This window comes from Dioscorea cayenensis, chromosome 10 (assembly GCF_009730915.1).
Source record: "Dioscorea cayenensis subsp. rotundata cultivar TDr96_F1 chromosome 10, TDr96_F1_v2_PseudoChromosome.rev07_lg8_w22 25.fasta, whole genome shotgun sequence".
Lineage (NCBI taxonomy): Eukaryota > Viridiplantae > Streptophyta > Magnoliopsida > Dioscoreales > Dioscoreaceae > Dioscorea > Dioscorea cayenensis.
The window spans coordinates 13,075,244-13,087,580 of record NC_052480.1 but is presented as its reverse complement, the minus strand read 5'-3'; the positions used below and the strand labels follow the sequence as shown (position 1 = coordinate 13,087,580).

Genomic DNA, 12,337 nt, shown 5'->3' with positions numbered 1-12,337 from the left:
ACTATGGTGGAGCCGATTACTATAAATACCCTAGTTTCTCTAAATTTTGGGAGAGTCTTTTGCCAAATAAGATATGGTGGCTAGATTTCTAGAGATCTGAGAAGTGCGAGATGGTGTTTCTTCCATATTCCAACAGATTCCTGGAGATTTCTCAAGAGCACATCAATGAGCATCATCGGAGAAGATCGCACGTGACTGGCATCTTCAAAGATCATCATCAGAGGGGTGTGAGTAACACATGTCATCCGGACAATCTTGAGATCCTCTAATCCCCAACCTTTGGAGAAATATTGGAGGGAGTTAGTCTAGGAATACATTGAACACTTATTTTTTCTTTATTCAATCTTGTGGCTCTCTTGTACTTTGATGATTTGCCTTTTATGATCCGTAGGATCCTAATTTGACGGTAATTATATATCTAGGTCCCTTGGTTGTTATTTATGAATCTTGATTGAATAATATATATTATTCTAGTTTTCATAATCATTGCATGTTCTTAATTGATTATTACTATTGATGTAGATGAGGAGGTTATGCCTCCATGATGATGATGCCCATGCCATGATAGATCTATACATATTCTAAGGGGCTACGCATAGCTAGCTTTTTGGATTAGGGATTGATTGGCCTTAGGCTCAGGGTTTGATCGGTCTCTTCTCATGGGATTCCCACACTTAAGGCAAACATAGGAGGCTAGGGTGAAAGAGATTCTATCTGAAGTTCCTTGTGATTTAGACCGAGTCACCATAGCTTATTGGGGATAGTTGGCCTTTGAATTCTCATGCTTCGATCTTAGAACACGATTGATACTTAACGCCTATCCTAATTAATAATCAAGATAACTATAGTACATACTCCTAAATCCTTCTAAGTGTGTTTAATGACATCTCCAATTATATTGTTTAATAGTTTTGTACAAGTACACTAAAGAAAGAGTGTAACCAACTAGGCTATTGATTAAGTGAAAAAGAACTTGCATTTATTCCCACACTAGATACGAGGTAGATTTTTATAGACCAAGTGGATACCAAAACTAGTTGACCCTTTAGTCTAGGTGATCAACCCTAATCCCATACAGTATTCTAATGAAGCCCTATGATTACACTATGTTGTAAGGATCCTTCCATTGGATTAACCCTAATTCAGAAAGTTTAACACCGTATACCATATCTCTAGGTACATACTTGATCTCAATCTTTTATGTCTACCTAACATGATGGAATTCCCAATCATTATCATGATAAGTAAAGATGCAACTATGCCAAACATGCACATCGCAATTACAATCCAAGACAAAACATAGAAGGCACCCAATAAAACTCCATAGCCAATGTGGTTAAGAAATCAAGCACAAGATATATCAAGGTTCATAATCTGGGGTATCAAAATATGACCTAGCCCTCATGGTTTTATAGAACATTGAATATGTGGTACCCTGTCCTGATTTTCATTTAGATTCTTGTGCATGCATTAGGGGGTAAAATGGTCATTTTGCATGATAAGTGCTTGTGTATTAAGGATACGAAGTGTTCTTTTCTTACGATGAGTATTACTTTTATTGGGTAGTATCGCTAATGCATGTGTTTTTGTGTTCTTTTGTTCATTTTAGGTTATGGAGCCAAATAGAAATGAAAGGAGCCAAAGTGGATTGTGAACGCGTTATGTTGATGGAATCTTGAAGTGAACACACTAGAAGACGCAAGTTGTGGTCGAAGACGTATGAGTGTGTGCCAACCTCCTTTATGATCCATGAATTATGTAAATTAGAGGGGTACAAAGGCAGTCACTGTAACAAGTTAATGTAGCAGTTATCGTTCACAACCCCCAGAAAATCATAATTCCAGAAAATCCACCAGGGCGTGTGGAAATTCCCCATGCCCCTTTGGATTCCTGATTTCGGGCCATTTATATAGCCACGATTCAGCCCGATTTCTGCATCCTTCTTTCCATCTTTTCTCCATCTTTTGAGAAGCTTGCAGCTAGGGTTTAGAGGGGTTTTTTGGCAAAGCTTTTGGAGTGGTTCTATGGCTTCAACACTGCGTTTCTCTTGGAAGATAGTTATTGGGGGAGCTTTCATTGGCAACGATCCAGCGAGGTGTGCCCTAGGCTTGACAAGGGGACCTTTGGCGAGGACGAAGCTAGTCCACAAGACCATCGACACGAATACCGAGAGGGTTTTTCTATGGATTACATGTTTTTACTTTCGATTTCATATTTGATTGTATCTTGCTCCATGGAGAGCTAAATCCCCTAGTGGGTACTTGGACTTGTAAACCCTAGGATGTTATTGTTTCATTGATCTTTTATTATGCTTTCCTTAATTGATGTCTTAATTGAGTTCCAATCTTGAATGCTTGTTGAATGATTTCTCCCTTAGAGTGACACTAGAGTTGAGAGTCCACATTGCTAAACCTTGGTAGTGAGTGACACACCACGAGGGTTAGACAAAGCAAGATTGGAGAGGGTCGAGAGGGTGAGTCGAGAGGTAGCAGAGCGTCCCCTTTCCCCTCCGATGTGATTTATCCTACGTCCATTTCCTAAAATTCTTTGCGGTCATAATAGAGTGAGGTACAAAGAGAGGAACTCCACTGGGCTTAGTTGCGTGAGCAATGGAGTGAAGCGTTGAAAATAATCCTTAGTATCTTGGGCTTAATTGTGACTAGAGGCCTTTCACCTGGACCAAAGGGTTAGGTCTACATATAGGAATAGGATTTATCACTTGGAATCCTTAGAGCTTCTTGCAACTGTGCACAGTGTGAGGTGTTGAGACTGAGCGATTTCTCCGTCGGCACATAGTGTAGAGTTAGTTATGGTTGACCTTATGTTTGGGACCTTGTATTTTAGGATTTCCATGACTCATTAAGCATCAGTTAGGAAGCATAATAGTTGGTCTTGCACTTCAAATGATAACCCTAGGCGGAACAATGTCTGAGTGCCCCACTTCATATCTATTGTCTTTCCTCTCATTTATTTGTGCCTCTCTTTCTTATTTGTTTTTAATCTTGTTTACATTACATTTCATCAACACCATTATTGTTCCATCTTCTCTTAGTTAAGTAGCAACCTTGGTGTTTCTATTCCCTGTTCCATGTCGATACGATAACCCACGAACCTGGGAATTTATTACTTCGACAAACCCATGCACTTGTGGGTCACACGCAAGGGGTGTGTCATTGCACTAGTAGTCTCCTTACTTGATTGTACAGTAGGTTTGTGTGAAATTCAGCCAAAAACCAAGGAGCTAGCAGAGGAGTAGCGTTCTAGGAAGTTAAATCATCTAAGTTGTGAGTGGGATTAATTATGCACAATTCTACTAGGAGAATGCCTAAAAATTATTCTATATTGCTTAAGTAAAGTTTTACTGGTTATTATACTTGCATTGGGATTTAAATAGAGTTGAAATGAATTATTTATATGTATGTTTCATACTTGGAAAGCATTATTGTAGAAAGGAAAGGATTTTGGATTCTTACGTGATTCGTAAATTGTGCATTGATTTATGTTAAAATCTTTGGATATGCTTGTGTTTATCATTTATGTGAAAAAATGGTAGATATCTTGGATATTGATTTTTGTCATGGTTATGGACTCCTCATTACGAGATGCATGTTTGTATTACTTGGTTGGTGATATCCTAGTGCAGTGGGCCGTTTGTCCGGCTAGGGGGTTCAGTGAAAGAATAATAAAAAGGTTCAATGAAACGAATACATCCTAGGCTTCACAAATCCAAGTACCCACTAGGGGGTTCAGCTCTCCTTGGAGCTAATTAGAATCAATGAAATCAAATATAAAAGCAAAGAATCCATAGAAAACCTCCTTGATAGTCGTGGCTATGGTCTTGTAGAGAAGTCTCTACTCGTCTAAGGGTCCCTTTGTCCGGCCTAGGATACAGCTCGCCGGATCGGTGACGATGAAAGCTTTCCCACTAACCTTCTTCTAAACAGAGCGCGATGTCAGAGCCATAGAACCTCTCCAAATCCCTAGCTAATACCTCTCAAACCCTAGCCGCAGCCATATCTCAAGTTGGGGAAAAGATGGAGAAAGGAATGCCGAAATCGGGGCTGAAATCGGCTTTTAAAGGGCTGGAATCGGGAATCCACACGCCCTTGTGGGTACCCCTGTGGATTTTCCGCACGTGCATGTGGAAATTCCACACGCCCTGTGGATTCTCTGTTTTACTCATTTTCGGCCGGTTGTGAACTGTATCTACTATAGTGAAATGCTACATTGTTTTGCTACAGTACCTACTACATTACCGGCCCGAAACACTCCCGAATCCATGCTTTCATCGAGGTAACGTAAATGGGTACACAATTACATTGTAGATCGCTTTGCTTCTTCAATAATGGACACGTTGATGGAGATCTTTCTAAACATGCACAAGCCAGAATGGTTGAATGTGATTGCCCTTGTGCCCCACCAAATCATTGTGCTAGCTTGATTACACGGAGGTTGGCACACACTCATGCATCTTGAACCCGACTTATGTCTTCGCATTTGATCCTTCTCAAGATTTCCTCCAAATAGTGCGGTCACAATCCACATTGGCTTCTTTCCTTCACATTCATCTTCACAACCCTATATGCATGAAAGTAACATAAATACACACATATTAGCGTTAAAACCTGATAAAAGTAATGCTCATCATTAGGAAAGAACACTTCGCATTCATATCGCACAAGCACTTATCAAACTCCCCCACACTTAAGCCTTTGGTTGTCCTCAAGCAAAAATTAAAACATTAAAGCATAGATGAAGGAAATATTTGAAGTGGTTGGCCTTAGGTTCACCAAAGCATACAAAGAGAGCATTCTACTAGTAACGGAAATTTCAACACTAAATACGAAAAATCAATACTCTAGCTAAAAACTTGAATCGAAAAGGACAACAAACCCGAAATCGTGTAAGTGTGTGAACTCACTCAGAACAACCGAAAGTATACTCCTCAAAGTTCTAAGTATAAGGGACTTATTTATCTACAAAAGGAAAGCAACAAAAATTTCAAAGAGGGTAGTAGCTTCACACATCCTCTAAGGTAGCCCTTTCCAAAGCGGCCGCTAAGGTGGCTTTCACACTTTCGAGGCGGTAGCTCTTTCCACCAGGGTGGTAGCTTTCACTCTTCCTATGAGATAGCCTTTCTCTCATTAGGGCATAACTAGTATCCGGCTTATGAGAGTAGCTTCATACTTCATAGGTTGTAGCTCTTTCCACCCAACAAGCACAACTAACAATAAAACTGTTTTGTTCTTTCTTTTCATTTTTCCATTTTTTTTTATTTTTTTCACTATTCACAAAAGGAACAACTATAACTAGTCCCTTTAACATCGAACTTGAGTTTCCAAGAGAGTTTAAAGAGTGAGTAGTGCAACAAGTGTCAATCGGGCAGAAATTCCTAGAAATTAAAGCAAAAAACTAGAGCACGAGAACATTCGATGTTAAAAATTCTCCTAAACTCAAAAATACAATCATTGCAACTAAGGTGAACCGCCATTGGCTATGTGAGTATGTATATCAATCAAAACTAATATAAAAGATATGTGCACTATGAAACTCCCTCCCACACTTAAGTTGTACATTGTCCCCAATGTACACATGCAAGCTCACTCATAATGTATATCAATCAAGAACAAATGCGGGAGAAGCAATCAGAATAATACTCCCCTGACTCCAAGTGTTGCATTTGATGGAGCTCAATGCTTGGAAATGATGTTCCAACGGGTTCTGAAGCACACACGGCCAAGTGCCGAAGCACCCTTGCCATGCCCATGACAAGTTCTCAATTCCCATGTTGACAAGACCATCTGCACGCATACACAAAGGGGTTCAGTGAAGCTCAATAAAAACAAAAACAACTTGAGTATATAAAAGATAAAGCAATGAATACAACTCGAGATAACAAAATGAAAATAAACTCAGAAGGAAAGTCCTTTCTGAGTATACACGTCCAAAATAAAATGAAGAAATAGAGAACTAGAATCAAGTGTCTGTGTCACACTCTGGCTCCGCTGCTGTTGGGTACTCAAAAGGTGTAGGTTGGTATAGTGGTGATGATGTCGTACAGGGTGGATCGACTGGTGCTGGAGCAGGAGATGGAGGTGCCGGTGGTCTACCAATCAAAAACTGTTGTACCACGTCGAAACGGGACAACATCTCAGTATACTATGCTGTCTGTATAGCCCGGACCTCTGCGATCTCAATTCGAAGCTCATCCACAGCACCCTCGAGCCTCTCAAAATGATTATGAGCTCGAGAAAGAGTAAAAATGGGTACTGGGCGCAAGAATGTCTCCCATGCTGCAAGGGGTGCTCCGGTCCCCGTCGGTGCAAACTGAGGTTCGCGAACCTGTCGGGAATCCCTCGCTGCATCCCTTCCACTCTCAACGGTCTCTGGGGTGGACATAGCTATAATATATGCCCCAGGCCCACATCTACGTACTTACCACATCATCCTGATCGTCTCGAATCCAAGAGGAGCAGGCACGACCGTCCTCTCAGTACCACGTATAGCGTCCAGCAAGCCCATCCTTATGATGAGTCTGGTGACGTAAGGACCAGCGAATAACAATCCCATTGTCGCAAACTAGCCCTGGTGCCTCAAAACGTCTGCCACTATGTTGCCCAAGTGAATTGGCACATTGCGGACCATGGAGTATAAATAAAGTAAGTCCGGTTTGCTCAAAACCGTTGTGTTGTCAACTTGACCTGATACAGACCTGCTGAGGATGGAGTGCAAATATCTGTAGCTCAACCAGGATAGGCTGGTGGCCTTAGACACTCCCGGTTCTTACTACCCATGTCTACACAAAACCCTGTATGCGTGATACGAAGTCATTGTACCTGGAAAATCCGTCGGTAAACGTCAATACTCCTCTGTACTTGTATACGTGTCATTGTACAAGCCCATACGAATCGAGAACTCAATGACACTCATGCAGAATTGATGTCCGAATGCTCGGATCTATATAGCATCCACGGTGTCAAATCTCCCATACGGCTGATCAAACTTGAAGGACGCTAACACCTCTAGCCTCAACGCGTGGAAAACTGTCTCACAGATCGTCAGTAACCTTCTCCAGCTCCCAACTGCTAGCATCTCATTAATCTCATTGGCTAGCTCATCACCCTACTGAATATGTCTCAGCACATTCAAATCTACAAATCAAAACTGACCAAAGCTGAGTGCTGATAATCTCTCAAATCGAGCCTCATCCTCGGAATTCGAGAATTCCATTTGTACCGGCTCAGGTGGGGTGTCTCTAGACGCTTAACTTCATGCTTCTTCACTAGAGGTGCCATATTTGCAAGAATTGACTAGAAAATGATCAACTAAGCTCAGAAAATCATACTGCAGAATTCCACATGGGCTTATGGAAATTACCCACGCCTGTGTGGATTTGCGGGGCATGAAAACCACACGGTTGCACATCAATTCTCCAAAAATACAACTTTAAACCATGGTTAAACGCTTTCTGAACATGCATAAACCATTATAAAGTGAAAATTGGCACAACTCAAGACTTTTAATCCACTAAAAACATGAAATTCTAAATAGAAGAGAGATTAAAAGGTTTACCAATGAAATGGTTATGAACACTTTGAATTCGGCCTGAAAATTTGCTGGAAACCACTCTAAAACAGCGGTGAGAGGCCGGGAAACTGATCAGGAGCAGTTTTTGGGTGGTTAGAGGTGAAAAAGAAGAGAATTCACAAAGATTTTAAAGAAAAACTCGCATCACTTGGAATTCTATGCATCCACACGGGCGTGCGGAAATTACCCATACCCGTGCGCCTCCATACGAGAGCTTCACAGGGGCAAGTGCATGCCCCTGTGCACTCTCGGGATAATACTCACTGACTCTGAACATAATCACACGTGCGTGCGAAAAATACCCATGCCCATGCGCCCGATCCATAGGGGCAACCGCACGCCCTTGTGGCTTTGCTGTACAACCGAGAAAAATAGCTAAGTATTTCACACGCCCGTTCTGAAATTTCGCATGGCCGTGAAAATTCATAGGCCCACTCACAGGGGCGAACGCACGCCCCTATGTCTTCTCGGGATGAAGAGAGCTCTTCTACAGAGATCCTCACGGCCATGAGGAAAATACCCATGCCTGTTAAGGGCAAGTCCACGCCCCGATGTCTTCTCTGGATGAGCTCGCCATACAAATTCACGGGCGTATGAAAATTCCACACGGACGTACATTTTCTCTGGATGCCTTAAAAACTCTCCAGGCTCTACAGAAAATTCCTGAACATGTTTACACAAACAGAGCCTGCCCTATTATGCAAACTATACCAGTGAAAAATATGAGAAACAGCTCAAGTGACTAAAACTTCAGCAAATCCACATGAAAACACACGATGACATTCAAAATCCACAATAACGTTACAGCAAAAGCATCTAAAAATCAAGACACCAACACTCAACACTTTATTCATGCAAACAAAATTAAACTAAAAACAAAAAAAATAGGAAACACTTGGGTTGCCTCCCAAGAAGCGCTTGTTTAAAGTCAATAACCTTGGCGTACCTTGTCTTACCTCACAAGGGTTCATAGATGAAAGTTGCCCTCTTACCCATAGCTTGAAAACATGATGAGCAAAGTCTCTTGAAGGTAGAGGATGAATTATCAAGCTTAGTACCACCTAGCAATGGTTCATCCAATTTGTTCAGTTCACGCACGTCTCCAACAGCCTTGGAGCATTTCTGATGGCGGCTCCTCGCCCTCTTCATCTTCCGGAGCACCTTCTTCATGATCCCCAGAGTAGATGGTACTTCTTCCGTCGAACCAAGCATCATTACTTCTTCATTATCTACCTCTTGGTCGAACACACCCTCTTATGGGTCCATATTTAACATTTCCTGCATGTATTCATCAACAATCTCATCAATAGTGTCAAGAAAATACAAAGTATCATTGAAGTCAAGAGAATGTCACATGGCTTTGGCGAGGCGGTATGTGAGCCTATCATCTCCAACCCTCAGTGTCAACTCCCCGTCGTCCATGTCGATCAATGCCTTGGAAGTGCGCATGAATGGCCTCCCAAGTATCAAAGGTACATCCGCATCCTCATCAACATCCAACACTACAAAATCCACAAGAAATATGTACTTGTCCATCTTGACAAGCATGTCTTCAATGATACCCCTCGGATGTCTCACCATTGAATCCGCCAATTGCAAAGTCATCCGAGTAGGCCAAGGCTCTCCCAAGCCTAGCTTCTCAAAGAAGGTGTATGACATGACGTTGATACTGGCCCCTGAGTCCGCCAATGCCATTTCTTCACCCAAATTGCCAATGTTACACAAAATGATGAAGCTTCCTGGGTCTTTCTTCTTGTTCGGCATATTCTTTTGCAACACCGCCGAGCAAGAAGCATCTAAGATCACTGAAGCACTCGCATCCAACTTCCTCTTGTTAGTCAACAAGTCCTTCAAGTATTTTGCATACTTAGGCATTTGGGCCAATGCCTCAAAAAAAGGAATATTGATGTGGAGTTGCTTGTACAAACTCAGGAACTTCTTGTATTGTTCATCCCCTTCATCAATCTTCAATCTAGAGGGATAAGGGATTCTTGGCTTGAAACGTGGGGGTGCCACCTCCTTTTCTTTACTTGCTCCCTCCTTAACCTCTATAACCTCGGGTGCGTGTTCATTGGGCTTCTCACTCGGAAACCTACCTTCAACCTCACGACCAATTCTCAAAGTGATCACCTTCACATGCTCTCTAGGATTAGTCTCAGTATTACTCGGCAAACTTCCTTATGGTCTCTCGGATAGAGACTTCACAATTTGCCCCACTTGATTATCAAGATTGTGCAAATAAGCGGTGTGGTTGAGAAGTGTAGCTTCTTACTGATTGAAACCTTGTATCCGATGATTGCACAAACCTAGTCAAGGCCTTCTCCAAATTGGTCATTTGGGGTTCCAACCCTGAAACTCGGTTCACCATGTTTGGGGCTTATTGTTGGAAACCGGGTGGTGCCATGGCTTTTTGTGGAATTTGGTTGCTCCACGAGAAACTGGGATGACTCTTCCAACCCGGATTATAGGTATTGCTATATGGGTTCCCTTGGTTCCTCATCGCATTACCCACAAAATTAACTTTGTCAACCGAAGATTCATCACCAATCGAAGGGAGCATGTTCTCCACCACACCCGGTACAAGTAATCACGGCCGCCACTCTATTCGAAGTTAGAAGATCTAACTTCTTACTCAATGATTCCACTTGAGCCGTCAATGAAGTGGCTGTATCTATTTTATAGATCCCGGCCACCTTTTTCCTTTCCCGTGCATTCCACTACTAACTGTTCATGGCCATGTCTTCTACTAACTATCGGGCTTCTTCCGGGGTTTTACTCCCCATTGTACATCCTGTGGTGGCATCTAGCAATTGCCTTGTACTCGGATTCAACCCATTGTAGAAAGTCTGAATAATCATCCATTCGGGAAATCCATGGTGTGGGCACCTCCGCAAAAGATCCTTGAAGTGCTCCCATGTCTCAAACAATGATTCCAACTCCATCTATACAAACGATGAAATCTCATTATGAAGCTTGGCCGACTTTCTCGGAGGAAAAAAACCTAGCAAGAAAAGCTTCGACCAACTCATTCCACGTCATGACGGAGGCCTTAGGCAAAGAATGTAGCCACTGCTTGGCTCTTCCCTTGAGAGAGAATGGGAAAACCCTCAATCTGATAGCATCATCCGATACACCATTAATCTTTAGCATATCACAAACTTCCAAGAAGTTCTCTACATGGTTGTTTGGATCCTCATCGGTCAACCATTGAACTGCGTTGACTGTTAAATCTTTTGGATGAATGCTGGCTTTAGCTCAAAGTTCGGAGCTATAATCCAGGGTCGCACAATACTCGATTGTGTACCTAAAACTAAGGGTCTATCATAATCAGAAAGTGTCCTTTGTTGCTCGTTCTGTTCTGCCATATTATCTAACCCTTCCACTTCTATTTCAGCGCTATTAGATGGCTCTTGCAAAGATTCTTTTCCCTTTCTTCTAAGTGTACGTTCAAGTTCAGGGTCTCTTTTAATCAATATTGAAGGGTTCCCTCAGGTCATAACCTGGAGCTGCACTAAAAGAAAAAAAACAAAATCAAAACGATGATACAAAAGAAGATGTGAAATAGAATGAATGAATGAATAGCTAACAAAACAAAGTGCAAAGTATCTCTAAATGCCTACTCCCCGGCAACAGCGCCAAAAACTTAATAATGCCCCTTGCGTATGTCCCGCAAGTGCACGGGTTTGTCGAAGTAATAAAATTCCAGATGAGTGGGTATCGTATCCACAGGGAGTAGAGAATAAATACACTTAAATTGTTTCTTAACTAAGTGAAAGATGAACAGTGATTTGTGTGACAAGATGTAAAGTAATAAAAGTAAAAGAAACAAGAGAGAGATAACACAAATAAAAGGAAGGTAAGGCAATCGATATAAATGGGGTACCCAGATATTGTTTCACCTAAGGCAATCGTTTCAAGTGTAAAAAACCTCTATTATGCTTTCAAACTAATGCATTAATGAGTCGTGGAGATCCTTTAGTACATGGTCCCATATCTAAGGTCAACCATGCCTAACTTTATACATGTCCCGTAGGAGAAATTGAATAACCTATCAACCTCGCACTTGTATAGAATTGCAATGAGTTCAGGGATTGCAAGTGATAAATCCTCTTCCTAGATGTAGACCTAATCCTTTGGTCCAGGTGGAAGGTCCCCTAGCCATAATTAAGCCCTAGGTGCTAAAATCACTTCGACGCTTCACTCAGTTACCTCTACAACTAAGCCCCAGTAGAAGGTCATCCCTTAGCCCATTCACTTTACTATGACCCCAAAGAAATTGAGGAAATGGAGGTATAATAAATCACACAGGAGGGGAAAGAGGACGCTCAGCTACCTCTCGACTCACCCTACCAACCCTCTCCAATCTAGCTTTGTCTACCTCTCATGGTCTATCACTCACTCACAAGGGTAACCAACAAGAATTCTCAACTTTAGGGTCACTCTAAGGGAGTATTCATAGAATTAAGCATTCAAGATTGGAACTCAATTAAAACATCAATTAATTGAAAGCATAATAAAAAGGTTCAATGAAACGAATACATCCTCGGGTTCACAAATCCAAGAACCCACTAGGGGTTTAGCTCTCCATGGAGCTATTTACAATCAATGAAATCAATTGTAAAAGCAAAGAATCCATAGAAAACCCCTTGATAGTCATGGCGATGGTCTTGTGGAGAAGTCTCTACTCGTCCCGGGTCCCTTTGTCCGGCCTAGGATACACCTCGCTAGATCGGTGCCGACGAAAACTCTC

The 12,337-nt window shown here is 41.9% G+C and overlaps 1 non-coding gene across 1 annotated transcript; it reads left to right on the top strand.

The window, feature by feature from the left end:
* The first annotated feature begins 10,455 nt into the window (after positions 1-10,455).
* LOC120271280 lies at positions 10,456-10,561 on the top strand. The gene has a single exon (XR_005539898.1). It is a non-coding gene; the product is annotated as a small nucleolar RNA R71 (small nucleolar RNA).
* The last annotated feature ends 1,776 nt before the right edge of the window (positions 10,562-12,337 follow it).